Genomic DNA, 16,666 nt, shown 5'->3' with positions numbered 1-16,666 from the left:
CCTCCTCGGTCTCCTAGCAACGGCGCTGCAAGCCGCTCCCCGGGGCCGACGACGATGGCGGCAGGTAAGGGAAGCTCTAGAGGTGAAACTAAAGGAATGAAACTAAACCAACGTGACATGAAATGCCTCTTACTGCAGACAGCGGCTGAGGTAAAAATGCAGCAGGCGATCCTTTTAGAGTGGAAATTGGCACCGCGGGTGGCTAAGGAGTTAGAAGAGTGGAGGAATTTCCCCATTACTGAACAGAAACTTAAGCGGGTAATGTACTCGGGGCTGGATGGGGAAAAATCCTCTGAGGAGGGGGAGGGAGAGCCCCATCCCTTACCAGAACTGAAACCGCCCCCTTTCCCGCGGGATTGGGAGGTGCCCCACAGAACCCCTAGAGGCAGCCCAAGCCCCTCAACCCTATTATCAAGGAAGATAATCCTCAGGGAAAGGTCACCACCCAGACTACAAGCTTCACAGCCACTGAGCTCAGGCAGCTCTCTAGAGAGTTTTCCCGGGACCCCAGGGAACTGGTGATAGGCTGGCTGTACAGGGTATGGAAGGGAGCGGCCGCCCAGGTGGACATCAGCCGAAATGAAAGCAGCCTCCTAGATTTGGGCCCAGGGGTGGATGTGACCCACACTCACACTCAAGTTCGTACCCTTTGGACCCTCGCAGTACATTGGGTTCGAGCAGTCCCCCATAGTGAACAGGGAAGGTCTGGCGCCCTCCGGTGGAACGACTCAGCTGCATTAACCCAGTGTCATCTGGTGCTTGGAATTGAACAAATCCTGGATGATAGGGAGAAAGCCCAGGAATCTAGCCCCTGGTCCCTCCCCTCCCGAGAGGGCCTACTTCGTGAAATAGTAATGGGTACACCCCCAGGGCCAGATCGCGGGCTGGTCCACCATTTGAGGGATAGGGCCACTGGGGCACAAACCTGGAGCACCTTCGCCGGTGTGGTCAACAGTGACTGGTCCCTATTCCAGTCTTCTGAGGTGCCGATTACCCGGCGTTTAGCAGCCATGAATGGAAAAGGCCTGGGGTTAAGGATGAGAAGGCCGGTTCTAACGAATACTAAAGGGACAACCACCGACCCCCTCAGCGGGTCGGTTCAGGAAGACTGGGCACAGGAGAACGGGTGGCCATATAGCGGGAGTTGAGGGAGTGGGGTTTTCCTATGGACGAGCTGGATGGACTGCCCACCCATATCCTGAAACTGCTCGCTCAGGAAGGTAGACCAATGTCCCCACCCACCACTGAGCAGGGAAACTAGAAGGGGAATCCGGCGGGCCTGGGCAATGGATGGCGGCCGCGGGCCTTTCACAGCCTGAGTGCTCCCCATAAATGACCGTCCTAGCAAATGATCGTCAGGAAGTCTCCTTCCCGGTAGATGCCGGGACCCAGATATCTATGATTAGGAGGGATGCTTGGCTAGGGGGCAAACCATCAATTATGGGAAATGTTGCCATGATTGGGGTCACCAGGAAACGGCTGACCCTCCCCATCACTCGATCATCCAGCTACGTGCAAGAAATTTGCAAGTTAAGGCATGGGGGTAGGAAACTTAACCACTTTGCCGTCAGGGTAGTGCCATTAGTTTAGAAGATCAAAAGGGAACTCATTTGAAAAAAGGCTCCTCCTTCCAGCAAAGGGTTGCCTCCCTCTCAAGTGAATGGTTGTCCTCCTCAATCTAAGGCACCTCCCCCTAGAAACTACAATAGCCATAATTGGGAGTGAATTTGAAATTTTCTTCCAGCCTAGGAACAACTGTAGGCGTGGTGATTTAACTATTATTTCTGAAATTTTACTACCTTAAATTTCTCTAAATTGGTAAAAGAGTTAGAAGCAAATCAAATACAAAGTGTCATCTTGATATATTTGGAATGATAATTGAATCCGACTGGACAAACCTGTGCAGCTAGTAGTGATGAGAGCTGTCCAATAACTCTGGTAGAGGCTTGGAAATCGTCCAAGACCTAGACCCTTCTCTTTTGCAGACACCATGCCTGGGAGAGGGGGAATGACAACACATCTCTCTATGAAACTGCTTGGCCTGCTGGTCATCTAACTTGTTAAATATTATTAGGAAAAAGCTATTATTTCAAACTTTATCGGTTGTACCTAGCTGTACTATGCTCCTGGATACTTCTGTACCTCACAATTCTATGGTCAGTATTGCCCGACTTACGGACAGGTCGAGCAAATGAATCATCACTGAACTGCTTCCCAGGGAGTCTGTGTTCAGTCTTAGCCATAATGTGAGAGCATTAGGGAAGGGAACCTTTTTCTATCGGACCACCTGTTTCAACATGACTGGTGCCCCTTGCCCCTTCATTCCGGTGATTCTGGACAATTGGACACGATGATCTCTAGCAATGTACCATGAAGCTCACCAGGAGTCCACACCACCAGAGAAGTTTGGGACTGGTTCCATGGACTCTTTAAACTGGGAGGAGCTCGCTATTCCATGAGTTGCTGCTACTTTTGCTCCTGGCGGTGAGCTTAGTGGGAAGATGTTGAGTATTAAGTTACTGTTGTTCGGCCCTATCCACACAGCTGCGACGAACTCTACAGCTGCTCCCAGCTCCCGCCTCTGTGCTCTATCTTAAGACTTTTGTAGTCCATCAGTCACCTTCCCTACCTTTGGTCCGCACACCTTGATGGCTCCACCTCCCGTCACCCCTGGCCAGGGGATGGGCCCTGTCCTCTGCCCCAACCCATGGATCCACTTTCCCAGCTTCCGTGGCCAGCCAGGGAAGCACATTGGTCCTTGCGGTCAGGGGAGGGATGATGCTGGAGGGCACTTCACCCCACCACCACGCGCCCGGGAAGGGACGCAGGGAAGGTTGAGGTCAAGTGGGTACATGTGGCTAGGGCCAAGGGGTTGGTATGCGCCAAGGCGACCCTGGGCAATGGCCATCCCAAGGTCAAAATGCTACCTCTGATGTAACTTCTCTGGCCGGAGGGGGCGGGGCGGAACGATAAGTGTCCCTCACCTCCATGCCGACCTAATTAGGTTTGGGGGATGAAAGGGGCGGAGATTGAGCAAGCACAGGACGGAAGCCGGGACGGCCAAAGCTACACGTAATAAATACCCGTCGCCTCTGACCTTCTGGGCAGAAGACCGAGACGTGCAGCAGCAGCAGCTGCAGCACCGGCCCAACGTGTCTTTCTCTGCCCAGAACGCCAGACGCCCGCTCTGCAAACAGGACTAATCCATTGAGGTAAGGGCCGCGGGACGGGGGAATGTCTCGCCTAACGTTCGAGCGGGATCCAGGTGCCCCGCTGCTGACGGGCAACATAAGTGGATTCCTCCCGTGTAGGGAGAGCACATGGTGAGAGCTAGCCTTCTCACCACGCACGCGGGCAACGCATGAGTGAATTCCTCCAGAGTGGGGCACACATGGGCGAGAGCTAGCTGCCTCACCCACGTGCGACTAACGTATGAGTGTTTTCCTCCTGTTAGGAAAGCTCTAATATTACTAATTAATCACATTCCTCCAGAAAGGGAAGTTCAATTCATTGCGCTTCAACAATGAAATTATTCAATTCACTTCGGAGGATAAATTTTATTAAAAAAAAACAGGCTTTCCGTCCCTGGCATCTCTCTCTCTCGCGTGCCGCACTGATTCTCGAACGAATCCGCCCCCAGGCGACAGGTGACAGCGACCCGTGACCACTTTGCCTGTAGACAAAACCGTGGCTGTATTTATACCTTCGTAACCTCCATGCTAAACCTCCTAATCTACACTCTGAGAAATGCAGAGGTGAAAAATGCCACGAGGAAACTATGGAGAAGAAAAGTGTCAAGACACAAGGTAAATGGTCCAAAATGAAACTGAAATGCGAGAAGCAGCTGACTTTGTAAGAGAAAATTGACGAGGAGAAATGTGGCCATGAGTGTTCGTGGTCAGAAACTTTAATTGTGTATTCCCTTTCGTTATTTAGAAACCTCTCCAGATTTTAAGTGCTTCTTTTTCATCTTCTTCCAGCCGTGTATAGTGTGTTTCTAGCTTTCTACAGGGAATAATAATAATAATAATAATAATAATAATAATAATAATAATAATAATATTAATAATTCTGGTATTTTTTAAGTGCTTACTGTGTGCCAGGCACTATACTAAGCGCTGGGGTGGATACAAGCAAATTGGGTTGGATGCACTCTGCCCCACGTGGGCTCACAGCCTTAATCCCCATTTTACAGATGAGGAAACTGAGGCACAGAGAAGTGAAGTGACTTGCCCAAGGTCACACATCAGACGAGTGTCAAAGCTGGGATTAGAACCCACTTCCTCCTGACTCCCAGGCCCGTGCTCTATACAATATGCCGTGTTGCTTCTCAACCCACCTGCTGCTAGAGTGTGGGGTCTGTTTCCTGGATGAACACTACTACCTACTATAATTTACCAAAAGAACAACAAAAAAAACCTCTACCCAAAGCCCCCCAAACAGTAGAATTATTCATAGTGTCTTTGTCCTAGCGTTCTATTAGACCATTTGTGTCTGGCTATAATCAGTGGAGGGTATCTCCGCCCAGAGGGATAATATAATAAAAATGTCTGAGATGCTGCACAGAGAGGATGTTCATGCCTTTTTCATGGTATTTGTTAACTACTTACTATGGGCCAAGCACTGTTCTAAACACTGAGGTAGATGCAAGGTAATCAGGCTGTCCCACATGGGGCTCACAGTCTTAATCCCCATTTTACAGATGAGGTAGCTGAGGCATTGAGATGTTAAATGACTTGGACTTGGACTTGGACTTAGGACTTGGACACCTCCTTCTCTTGCTTACTGCGCTACAGCTATGTGAATACACCCAATAAAGAGGCAGAACTGATCACTCTGTCTCGTTGTCTGGTCTTCGGCTCGTCTCCCAGTCTAAATGACTTAGCTAAGGTCACACAGCAAGCAAGTGGTGGAGTCAACATTAGAACTCACATCCTCTGACTCACGGGCCCGTGCTCTTTCCACTAAGCCACCTTACCTCAGGATAATTTCAATTGGAGTTTTCTGCTGTTCACCAAGTCTAGGTGGGACTTGCAAAGGGTGCAATGAGTTGGAGTGGTCTAAAAAAGAGCAGTTCAGGCTGTTAGCATATTGAGGGTCAATCATGCTATTTGCAAAATTGCACCCAGCTTCCCAGAGGGACAACTGCTGAGAGCATTGCTGAATTCTTCAGTTTCTCCGCATATTCTCTCCCACTGAGGGAAGCTTTGAGATGACAAATCAAAGTCCTCTAACTGCCAAGAGAGGAAAAACATATAAACAAGAATGATAGAAAACTGGGGTGAACTCATCAGTGTTCAATTCCTAACTGAAACTTACCACTTAAACTCAGTACCAACCTCCCAAGTGAATGCCCCTTTTGGACTTTTCTGATGTTTCTGGAACTCTAACCAGGCGTATTGTCTCCCGAAGGAAGATCATCTGGCTCTATGTCTTACCTATTGTCTCACAATAGGGGTTAATGAATGAGGAAAGGGAGTGCGCCAAAGAGTGTGGATGGATCAGAAAATGACGAGCATCAGTTAATCAAAACGTTTTATTGAGCACTTACTAGATGTGGAGCACTGTATTAAGCGATTGAGAAAGTACAATGCAAGAGTTGGTAGATGTGATGACTGCTCACAAGGAACTTATACCTACAGAAGCAAGGCCTGCTGATGGTAGACCAGACTATCCCCGTTTTAGCAATCAATCAATGATATTTATTGTTTACTGTGTGCAGAGAGCTGGACTAAGTAATTCGGTGAGAATAAGGGAGAGACGTAGCATGGCCTAGTGGAAAAACCACGAGCCTGGGAGTCAGAGGACCTGAGTTCTAATTCCACCTCGGCCACTTGCCTGCTATGTGACCTTGGGCAAATCACTTAAATTCCAGTGCTTCAGTTCCCTCATCTGCAAAATGGGGATTCACTCCCTGTTCTCCCTCCTACTTAGACTGTGAGGCCCATGTAGGACCTGGTCAGTGCTTAGTGCAGTGCCTTGGCACACAGTAAGCTCTTAAAAATACCAGAATTATTATTATTATTATTATCTTGTATCTACACAGGTATTTAGCACAGTGCTTGATGCAGATACTGAAGATACAAAAACTGAACCAAAAAATGGTGACAGACTGTGGGTGGGTCTCATGGCTGTGGGGGTGCGGGAGTGTAGGAGCGGGACATTGGTCCCAGTGGATCGTGCTAGGGTGCCTCGTGCTCTGCGCAGCTTTGGTGCTTGAATGTTGTAAATTGCGCAGGCTCTCCACCAAAACTATCGTGGTCCCCAGCTCCAGATTGCTCTAGGCGTACAGAGGGGGTGAAGGGGTGGAGTGTGGGAAGAGTGCCCTATCTGTGAATACACCCCCTCACTACGCCTGAGCGACCCACAGCAAGTACACAGAACTGCTACACTACAAGTTTGCGGAACGGGAATTGTCCCAAACGATAAACATCCTGGGAATATGGGGAGAGTTAACCGGTACGAGGGGGCTTCGTATATAAGAGGTATTGCTGCTATTTTTAGTTGTAGGTGTTTAGTCCGAGCCCTTCAGAGCCTGCCCTGCTAATTAGGACTTGGACACTTCCTTCTCTTGCTTACTGTGCTACAGCTATGTGAATACACCCAATAAAGAGGCAGAACTGATCACTCTGTCTCGGTGTCTGGTCTTCGGCTCGCTGCCCAGTCTAAAAAACCCAGAGCCGCCCTCTGGTCAGCGACCCAAACAGAGTTGGGGAGCATCTCCCTACAGGGCCTCATGTGAGACAGGAACCGACCTGATTGATTTGTATCTATATCAGCACTTAGAACAGTGCTTGACACAAAGTAATTGCTTAGCAAATACCATTGAAAAATAATTCCATTTTATCCCTCCGTTTTCTTGTTGACACTTGAACGAAGTGACTCATATCTCTAATGTCCCTGGAGAATGAATATGAAAAAAGATAAGGCAAAGAATCAATAAATCTATTTACTGAGCACCTACTGTGTGCAGAGCCCTGTACAAATAACTTAGAAGAGTATAATATAACAGATATGGTAGACACATTTCCTGCTCACGACAAGATTATGTTCTGAAGGGGTAAACAGTAGAGTCAAGTAGAACTATTATGGAATGAAGAAATGCCTGTGAATTTTATCCTCAAAATTATAGTCAGGAAGACAACGGTCATTGTTCTGGAGTGCAGTCATTCAGTCATATTCCTATTGGGCACTAGCTGTGGCACTCTTGGCGTTCATGATTGAAATTCAACCTTCTGCTAGATGTTCCAAGTCTGAGCCTCAGAAGATCTGTACCAGTCATAGAGGATGGTCGATTCAAGAAAACAACCAGAACCTTCCCTCTTGTCTCCGGTGAAACAGACATTCATATAAAGCATATTCTGCAATGAGTGATAAAACTCCCAAATGACTAGCTCTGTCTGTTCTTCAAATATTGCTTGTGAAGAGATGTTTTGAAATAACTCGGCTCCGTCAGCAGAGTAATTTAATATGCTGAGGTAATAGTTGGGGATTTATTGAAAAATGAGTCACTTGGCAGGATTACCTAAGTACAATGTCAAAAGATTGTTTTTCACGTTGATCCAAATTCTTTGCGTTTCTGAGGAGAACTCCATGCCCCCAGAATTGAATTACTGAACAGCACTGATTTAAATTCATAATATAGACGCAAAGCTGAATAAAAATAAATGTAATTTACCTCAAAGGGAATTTCAATTTGCCGAGTGATGGTGTTAAAATTAATCAAAATGGAATACAGGTGAGAAAATTTCACAAGAGAAGTAAGAATAACAGGTAATGATGAAATATTTGGCTTTTCTGACAAGTACATTTCTTATCTAGCACAAGAAACAAGACATTTAAGACCTTTTAAAGAAGATAAATGCCACAAGAGGCAAAAGGTATTGGGCAACATAGCATTGCCACTACAGTATACCAAGAGAGAAACCAAAATATTAATGGGTCCCCGAAAGTGAAGACCAGTACAGCAATATCCATGTAATAATGTGGAGCAGAAAGGTATCAGGAGCAAAGAACCTAAATCAATCAATGGTATTTATTGAGCACTTACTATTTGCAGAGTAATGTACTAAGCACTTGGGAGAGTACAATACAAAAGAACCTAAAGTTGAGACAGTGACTAAGCTCAAATGAAAACAGAGGTCCTCTTATTTACAATTGGTCAAACCCTAATAATAATAATAGTCTGAAATTGTAACATCATTCTACTGTTACAACTGTCAAATTTTCAGATAAATGTACAGGATATATTCTAGCAGCCTGGTGTGGTGGATAGAGCAACGGCCCGGGAGTCCGAAGGTCATCGGTTCTCATCCCAGCTCCACCACTTGTTTGCAGTGTGACCTTGGGTAACTACATTGACTTCTCTGTGCCTCAGTTACTTCATCTGCATAATGGAGATTGAGACTGTGCATCTATGCAGGGACTTTGTCCTACCTGGTTTGCTTGTATTTACCCCAGCACTCAGTACAGTGCCTGGCACATAGTAAGCACTTACCAAATGCTATTATTATTATTATTAGTGAAATGTATCAAAAATATCAACATTGACTGTGGATTAGGAAATACTGAGACCTTGGTTAAAAGTGACAATTGATCTCTTTTAATATGAGGGAAATGTATGCTTTAGTTATTCAAATTCTAATTTTCAAAATGAGAAATGCTGATTAGGATTATGGAGAGTGTAGAAGCTAGCATTAAGACTATTTTAGTAAGCCATCATCATCCTTGTAGCATTGCATTCAAAAAAAGTGAATTGGATTTAAATTTCCTATGTATCACTGCCTGTCTAGGATTAAATTCCTGTGTATAGATTTAGCAGAAAAAGGGTCAAAATAAATTAAAAAAAGACTATTAGTCAAAGCTAAACATTTAGGAGAGAGCTCCATTTGGCCTTAGGAAATTCACACCATGTTTGGCAATAGGACCAAAAACCACCAGAGTTTTCATTCTGGAAGCAAGTCATAGCTACATTTCCAATTACCTTGGAGGTGAAATGAGCGAAGAAGGGGACATTTAGTTGAAATAGGATGTCAAGAAAACAAAGCAAGAAGCTCAAGGATATGCTGCAGAATGGATGAACACATAAGGAATTTATATCTACTTGTCTTTTCTTTTATTCAATTGTATTTATTGAGCGCTTACTGTGTGCAGAGCACTGTACTAAGCACTTGGGAAGTACAAGTTGGCAACATATAGAGACGGTCCCTACTCAACAGCAGGCTCACAGTCTAGAAACGGGCTCACAGTGTTTGGGGTTTAAGGATGCCACTATTGAGGTATTTATTGGGCTACATAAGTGTGACTAACAATTCCTTCCACACTGTGGGCATATAAAGATGCTCTCTTCCCCCTTTTTGGATATTTGTAAAGTGCTTACTATGAGTCACTCTTCTAAGCACTGGTGTAGATACAAGATGGTCAGGTTGGACACAGTCCGTGTTCTACATGGGGCCCACACCTTTAATCCCCATTTTACAGGAGAGGTAACTGAGGCACAGCAGAGTCAAGTGACTTGCCCAAGGTCACACCGCAGACAAGTAGCAGGGCTGGGATTAGAACACAGTTCCTCTGATTTCCTGGCCATTCGCTATATTATTGCATTTGTCATTCCCAGTTTTAACCAGTGAATCAATGCCGTGTATTGAGCACTTACTATGTGCAAAGCACTTAATTAAGCACTTAAATAATAATAGTAATTGCGGTATTTGTTAAGCATTTACTATGTGCCAAACACTGTTCTAAACACTGGGATACATACAAGGTAATCAGGTTGTCCCACGTGGGGCTCACAGTCTTAATCCCCATTTTACAGATGAGGTAACTGAGGCACAGAGAAGTTAAGTGGCTTGCCCAAGATCACACAGCAGACAAATGGCATATCCAGGATTAGAACCCACATCCTATGACTCCCAAGTCTGTGTTCTTTCTACTAAGCCCCGCTGCTGGGAAAGTACAATATAATAGAATTGGTAGAAATGATTTTCGAACACAAGGACCTTATTTCTAACTGCTGAATGCCAGGCTGATCTGTCAGCTTCTGCTGTCTCCCAGATGATAGACACTATGTCACATCATTTGGGGCTTTGTTTCACTTGATCCTGAAAGCATTTCTGCTTCCGATCGATCGATTAGTCGATTGATCCTGTTGCTCACCCTGTTTATGGTTACCCTATTTCAGCTCACCCAAGAGCAGCTGTTCGGGTTTCTTGGGTCATCTATTTTCCTACAGCGTCCCACCCAGTGAAATAATCAAAGGGACCAGAGTTTCTTTGGTCAATCAATCACCCAGTGGTATTTCTCGAGCATTTACATAAGGAGCAATGTAGTAAGTACTTGGGAGAGTGTGATACTTTGATACCGATGGATTGTCTGTTTTCCAGGACCACCTAGTTTGTGACCCTCTCTAGTCATTGGATACTAACTATTTTTCATAGGCAGGGTTTTTGGAACTTCTCTACAAGTCGAATGTGGCATCTGATGGTTATGGTATTTGTTAACCATGTACTATGTGTCTAATGTTGTTCTAAGCACTGGCGTAGATAGACATTTATCAGATTAGACACAGTCTCTGTCCCACATGCGGTTCACAATCAAAGTACTTGGGAGAACAGGCATTGAATCCCTATTTAAAGCTGAGGAAACTGAGGCACAGAAAAGTTAAGTGCTTTGACTACGGCCACACAGGCAAGGGGCAGGGGTGGGATTAGAACCCAGATCCTCTGACTCCCAGCCCCATGGTTTTTCCAATAGACCATGCGGTTTCTCTCTTTTGTGTAATATAATTGCTCCATTATAATTGCTCCATCTACCTTGAGATTCATTTGGATTTGTATGCCATGTAGGCTCCCACTCTCTTAAAGGAAGTCTTAATGTTCTTGATTCTGTTTTCTACTTCTTTTTCTATTTTTGCATCATTTAAAGATGTAAAGAATTGTGGGTCAGTATTTAGGTCTATGTCATTGTTGAAGATTCTTGTTTGTGTACAGGGTGGTAAATAACCTTGATTTTCAAATTAATCTGTAGCCCACAGCAGTTTGCTGACAAATGGTTCCCTAGTAAAGTGGTCCCAGAAAGAGCTCAAGCCTGGGAGTCAGAGGACCTGGTTATAATCTTGGCTCTGCCATATGACTGCTGTGTGACCTTAGGCAAGTCACTTAACTTCTCTATGCCTCAGTGACCTCATCTACAAATGTAATGTCTGTCTCCCCTTAAAGACTCTAAGGTCCTCGTGGGCAGGGATCATGTATACCCATTCTGTTGCACTGTCATTTTCTAGGTTCTTAATTCAGTGTTCTGCACACAGTAAGCATTCAGTAAATACTACTGATTGATCTCAGAACTTTCTCCAAACCATTATTCAGTATCCTCTCAGGAGCGCATCTGGATAATTTCCAGTACTCTACCAATCTCGGCTATGGGAGGGAGAGTCAAACAGAGGCCTACCCATTCCATTCCATTCCTATCTTGGGCAGTGGCTAGCGAGTGGAAGGCAATCTGCTACAAATCAAAACTTACCTGTGTTGGGCAGCAGCGGTATGGGAGAGAGATGAGAGTAGAGACTCGTCTACTGAGAGGAAGAAGGCAGTGGTAGACCACTTCTGTATTTTTACCAAGAAATCTCTATGGATATGTTACCAGAATGATTGCAGGTGGAAGTGAGGAGATCTGGGCGAGAGGTGTCCATGGAGTCGCTGTGGGTTGGAGACTACTCAACAGCATAAGACAAGACAATAGGGTAAAACCACCCCCAAATTAGTAAGCATCTCTCACTGAATTACAATGTATGCTACAAGAGGGCAGGGAAGGCATGGCTTCTTTACATTTTTCAATCCCAAACACTTAGTACAATGAACTGCGTTTAGTGTAGTGCACTCAGTGGGTGTTCAATAAATACTTTGTCAGAGGAGTTCTTGAACTGTCTGTTATTATTATTGTTAAGTGCTTACTACAAGTCAGCTATTGTAGTAGCCCGCCATCACACCAAGCGGCCTTGCTGCTTCCGGAAGGATCCTCTCCTCAGAGCGCCGCCATTGAAGCCGGAACTCCGTTCCCGAGAGGCGCGCCCGCCATCACACCGCGTGGCCCCGCTGCTCCCGGAAGGATCCTGTCCTCCGGACGCCGCCACGAGGGACGGGGCTTCCCCACCCTCCCTCCCTCCGTCTGTCCGTCCCTCAGCAGACCGCTATCGGGCGCTTATGCCTCGCGGCCGGGGCCCTAGCCCCACCCGGGCATCTGCATCCCCACCCGACCACACCGAGGCCCTTGAGCTGGACCCCCACACCCATCATCGCTACAATCACCCCTAGAAGCCACCTCCACTCTGTCCAAGTAGCCAACTGGGATCGCGGGACATTGTGGCCCGCTGCTAGATCGTGAATCATTGTGTCCCCCTGCTTCCACCCCCCAGTACCACCGCTTAAGTGACCATCCTCCAAGAGCCCCCCAGTACCCCCCTTCCGGGTCCGGACCTGACTGATTCCCCGCCTCCATTCCCCCGGAAAAAAGGCCCTTGTTATCACCAAGGTTACATTAACGACAACCTCATTCGCACCTACTCAGCCCTCCCATGGTATTTGGCTGTTCACTCCTCTCCACAGGCATCTCCGCTCCCTGACCCCCCTTAACAGTTCCACGCTACTCCAGAACTGCCATCCACAGGACCCCATCCTCCTCCACCTCCGAGACAGGTTTGCCAAGAACCCCGGGATTCTGCTTGCCATTAACCTCTTTGACCTGATTTGACTAACCTATGGACAATACACGGTCGCTTCTGCATGTTAATTGTTAACTGCTCTCTGCGATGTCATTGTGTGCTTATTTTATTATTCCCATCGATTGTTAATTCCTAACGTCTCTCGATGATGTCATCACCTGCTTATTTTACTGCCATCATATATTCATTGTTAACCGCTGTCTGCGATGACATCACCTGCTTATTTTTTGCCATCACATAGTAGTTGCTATCTGCTCTCTGTGACATCATCATCTGCCTATTTTATTATTGCCATAGCATGTTAATTGTTAACTACCCTTTGTGATGCCATCGCCTACTTATATCATTGCTACTGTTTCATTGCTTCTGCATTTCAGTTGTTAACCTCCCGCTGTGCTGTCATTTACCCTGCTGACCTCACCATGAACTATCAACTCACTTGCTCCCAACTGCCATTCCCTTTCCTCACCCTCCCCTACCCCTCTCCCACCCAGCTTTTTCCCTCCCTTTCCCCCACCACCACAGCTCCCCCTCACCCACTACCCAGGATCCCCCTGTACCAGCGCCAACCCTCAACTCCTCCCTCCCTGCCCCCTCCCTCCCCTCCTCCCCGCCCCCAACCTATCCCAGTTCTCCTTTCCCATCGCCACCCCTCTTCCCACTGTCCCCGCCTAGGCCCCCGCCAACTCATCCCAATCCATACCCTCCCCACCCCTAGCATCCTTCCCCCTCCCTCAGCTAGCTCTCTTCCTCCCTTCAAAGCCCTACTGAGAGCTCACCTCCTCCAGGAGGCCTTCCCAGACTGAGCCCCCTTATTCCTCTTCCCCTACTCCCCCTCCTCAACCCCCCCACCTAACCTTCTTCCCCTCCCCACAGCACCTGTATATATGTTTGCACATATTTATTACTCTATTTATTTTACTTGTACACATTTATTCTATTTATTTTATTTGGTTTACATGTTTTGTTTTGTTGTCTGTCTCCCCCTTCTAGACTGTGAGCCCGCTGTTGGGTAGGGACTGTCTCTATATGTTGCAAACTTGTACTTTCCAAGCGCTTAGTATAGTGCTCTGCACATAGTAAGCGCTCAATAAATACAACTGAATGCATGAATGAATGCTGGGGTAGACACAAGCTAATCAGCTAGGACATGGTCCCTGTATCACATGGAGTTCACAGCCTAAGTTGGAGGGGAAACAGATATTTCACCCCCAATTTACAGATGAGGCAATAGAGACTTTAAATGATTTGACCAAGGTCACACAATAAGTCACTGGCAGAGCCGGGATTAGAATCCACTTCCTCTGACTTCCAGGCCTATGCTCTTTCCATTAGACCATGCTCCTCTTCATCCTTTAATGACACTCCTTCCCTTTATTCTCTATGCTTGTATTAGAAAAGGCTATAAATGAACGACAAGTAGCCAGAGGATGGTGGTAAAACAACATCTAAAACTAGAAGATTTCCAAATTATCAATGAAATGATGTTCATTTGACCTCTGACCTAAAATCGATAAAAACCATCGACCAAGTTTCCCTTGATCAATACAGAGTGTGTTCTCCAAAAATGGGGGCAAGAACATTCTGCCGCTGATTTTTCCTTATTTATATTAATAACCCTTTTCCTAAGTTTCCACTTATTCAAGGGCAAAAGTCACTGTTTTTCTCAGTGACTTTCTAATGGCATTTATCATCTCTGCATTTCTCAATGTGTAGATGAAGGGATTTAGCATGGGGGTTATTATAGTATAAAATACTGTAACAGCCTTGTCAATGGATGAGGTAGTTGTGTGCTGCACATATTCAAAGATGCACGGAATAAAGAAGAGGATGACAACGGTGAAGTGGGAGGCACAGGTGGAGAGAGCTTTGAGTTTACCCACGGCACTGTTGGTCTTCAGGGAGTGCAAGATGAAGGCATAGAAAATCATCAGCAGGAGAAAGATTAACACGCCCATGCCACCACTGTTAAAAGTAACCAGCATGCTCAAGATGTGAGTATCGGAGCAGGCCAGTTTCAGCAAGGGGTATAAATAGCACATAAAGTGGTCGATGACATTGGGACCACAGAACGGTAAATGTGCCATGAAGAGATTTTGAACTGTGGCGTGAAGGAAGCCTCCGGCCCAGGCCATGGCCACCAGTGAGCTACAGAGATGTCTGCTCATGATGGTCGTGTATTGCAATGGCTTACATATCGCCACGTAACGGTCATAGGCCATCACTGTGAGGAGAATGATTTCAACCCCGGCAATAAAATGCTCTCCAAAGACCTGGGTCATACAGCCTTTGAAGTAGATGATTTTCTTCTCAGAGAGGGAGTCAATGATCAGTTTAGGTGTGTTGACTGAGGAATAGCAGGCATCAATGAACAAGTGAGCCAGAAAGAAATACATGGAGGAATCCAGAGTCTGACTGGAAACTACGGTTACCACAATGATCAGGTTTCCCACCATGGTGACGATGTAGATTATTAAAATACAACAGAGATAATTTTCTGCATCCTTGGGTCCTGCGTGAGTCCCAGTAGAATGAATTCTGTCACATTGTTTTCATTTTCCATCAACTCGAGGTAGGCAATCAGTACACAACTGAGAGCTGCAGATTTGGTAAAGAGAACGATGAACTTTGTTAGGTTTGTCTTGAGATGATTAAACGATGTTTCATAAAGGAGCTCAAAACACTTTCATTCATTCATTCATTCATTCAATAGAATTTAGTGAGTGCTTACTATGTGCAGAACATTGTACTAAGCGCTTGGAAAGTACAATTCAGCAATAATGGCTATCCCCTCCCACATCGGACTTACAGTCTAGAAGAGGGGAGACGGACATCAAAACTAGTGAACAGGTATCAATATAAACAAATAGAATTAAAGGGATATACACATCAAAAGAAGTAAACAGGCATCAATATAAATGAATAGAATTATTGATGTACATATATACATATATAGATAAGTGCTTTGGGGTGGGGAGGGGGAAAGGGCAAAAGGAGCATGTCAAGGTGATGTGGAAGAGAGGGGGAGCTGAGAAAAAGGAAGGCTTAGTCTGGGAAGGCCTCTTGGAGGAGATGAGCCTTCAGAAGGGGTTTGAAGGGGGAAAGAGTGATTTGTGGATTTGAGGAAGGGGGGCGTTCCAGGCCAGAGGTAGGACATGGATCAGGTGTTGACAGGGGAACAGGCTTCTAGACTGTGAGCCCACTGTTGGGTAGGGACCGTCTCTATATGTTGCCAGCTTGTACTTCCCAAGCGCTTAGTACAGTGCTCTGCACACAGTAAGCGCTCAATAAATACGATTGAATGAATGAACAGGCGAGATGGAGGCTCAGTGCGTGGCTCAGTGGAAAAAGCCCGGGTTTGGGGGTCAGAGGTCATTGGTTCTAGTCCCGGTTCCACCACATGTCAGCTGTGTGATTTTGGGCGTCACTTCACTTCTCTGTGCCTCAGTTTCCTCATCTGTAAAATGGGGATTAAGACTGTGAGTCCCACGTAGGACAACCTTGATTACCTTGTAGTCCCCTCCAGCGCTTAGAACAGTGTTTGGCACATAGTAAGCACTTAATGAACACCAACAGTATTATTATTACTACTGTTATTATTAATATTATTATCATTATTATTACCAGAGAATCAGAGTGTGAGGGCTGGGATGTAGAAGGAGAGAAGGGAGGTGAGGTGAGTAGGGGCAAGGTGACAGAGAGCTTTGAAGCCAATAGTGAGAAGTTTTTGCTTCAACCATTGCAGCTCAATTTTCCATGAGCTTTCCTCACATATGGTTTGACTGTGCCCAGATTGTTAATTATGGTATTTATTAAGGGCTCACTATATGCCAAACACTGTGTAAAAGGCAGGAGTCATTTTCACAAAGGAATATTGAGATAATTGTTTCCCTGCTCAGGGTTCTTTTGCCAATGTCCACTGGGCCAATATTGAAAGTGGTTTAAATCCAG

General features: G+C 45.9%; 1 pseudogene; it reads right to left on the bottom strand.

Moving 5' to 3' along the window:
* Positions 1-14,352: 14,352 nt before the first annotated feature.
* On the bottom strand, positions 14,353-15,278 carry LOC119922209 (annotated as a pseudogene).
* Between the last annotated feature and the right edge of the window lie 1,388 nt (positions 15,279-16,666).

This window comes from Tachyglossus aculeatus, unplaced genomic scaffold (assembly GCF_015852505.1).
Source record: "Tachyglossus aculeatus isolate mTacAcu1 unplaced genomic scaffold, mTacAcu1.pri scaffold_100_arrow_ctg1, whole genome shotgun sequence".
NCBI lineage: Eukaryota > Metazoa > Chordata > Mammalia > Monotremata > Tachyglossidae > Tachyglossus > Tachyglossus aculeatus.
The sequence above is the reverse complement of the archived record's forward strand: the minus strand, read 5'-3'. Positions and strand labels throughout refer to the sequence as shown.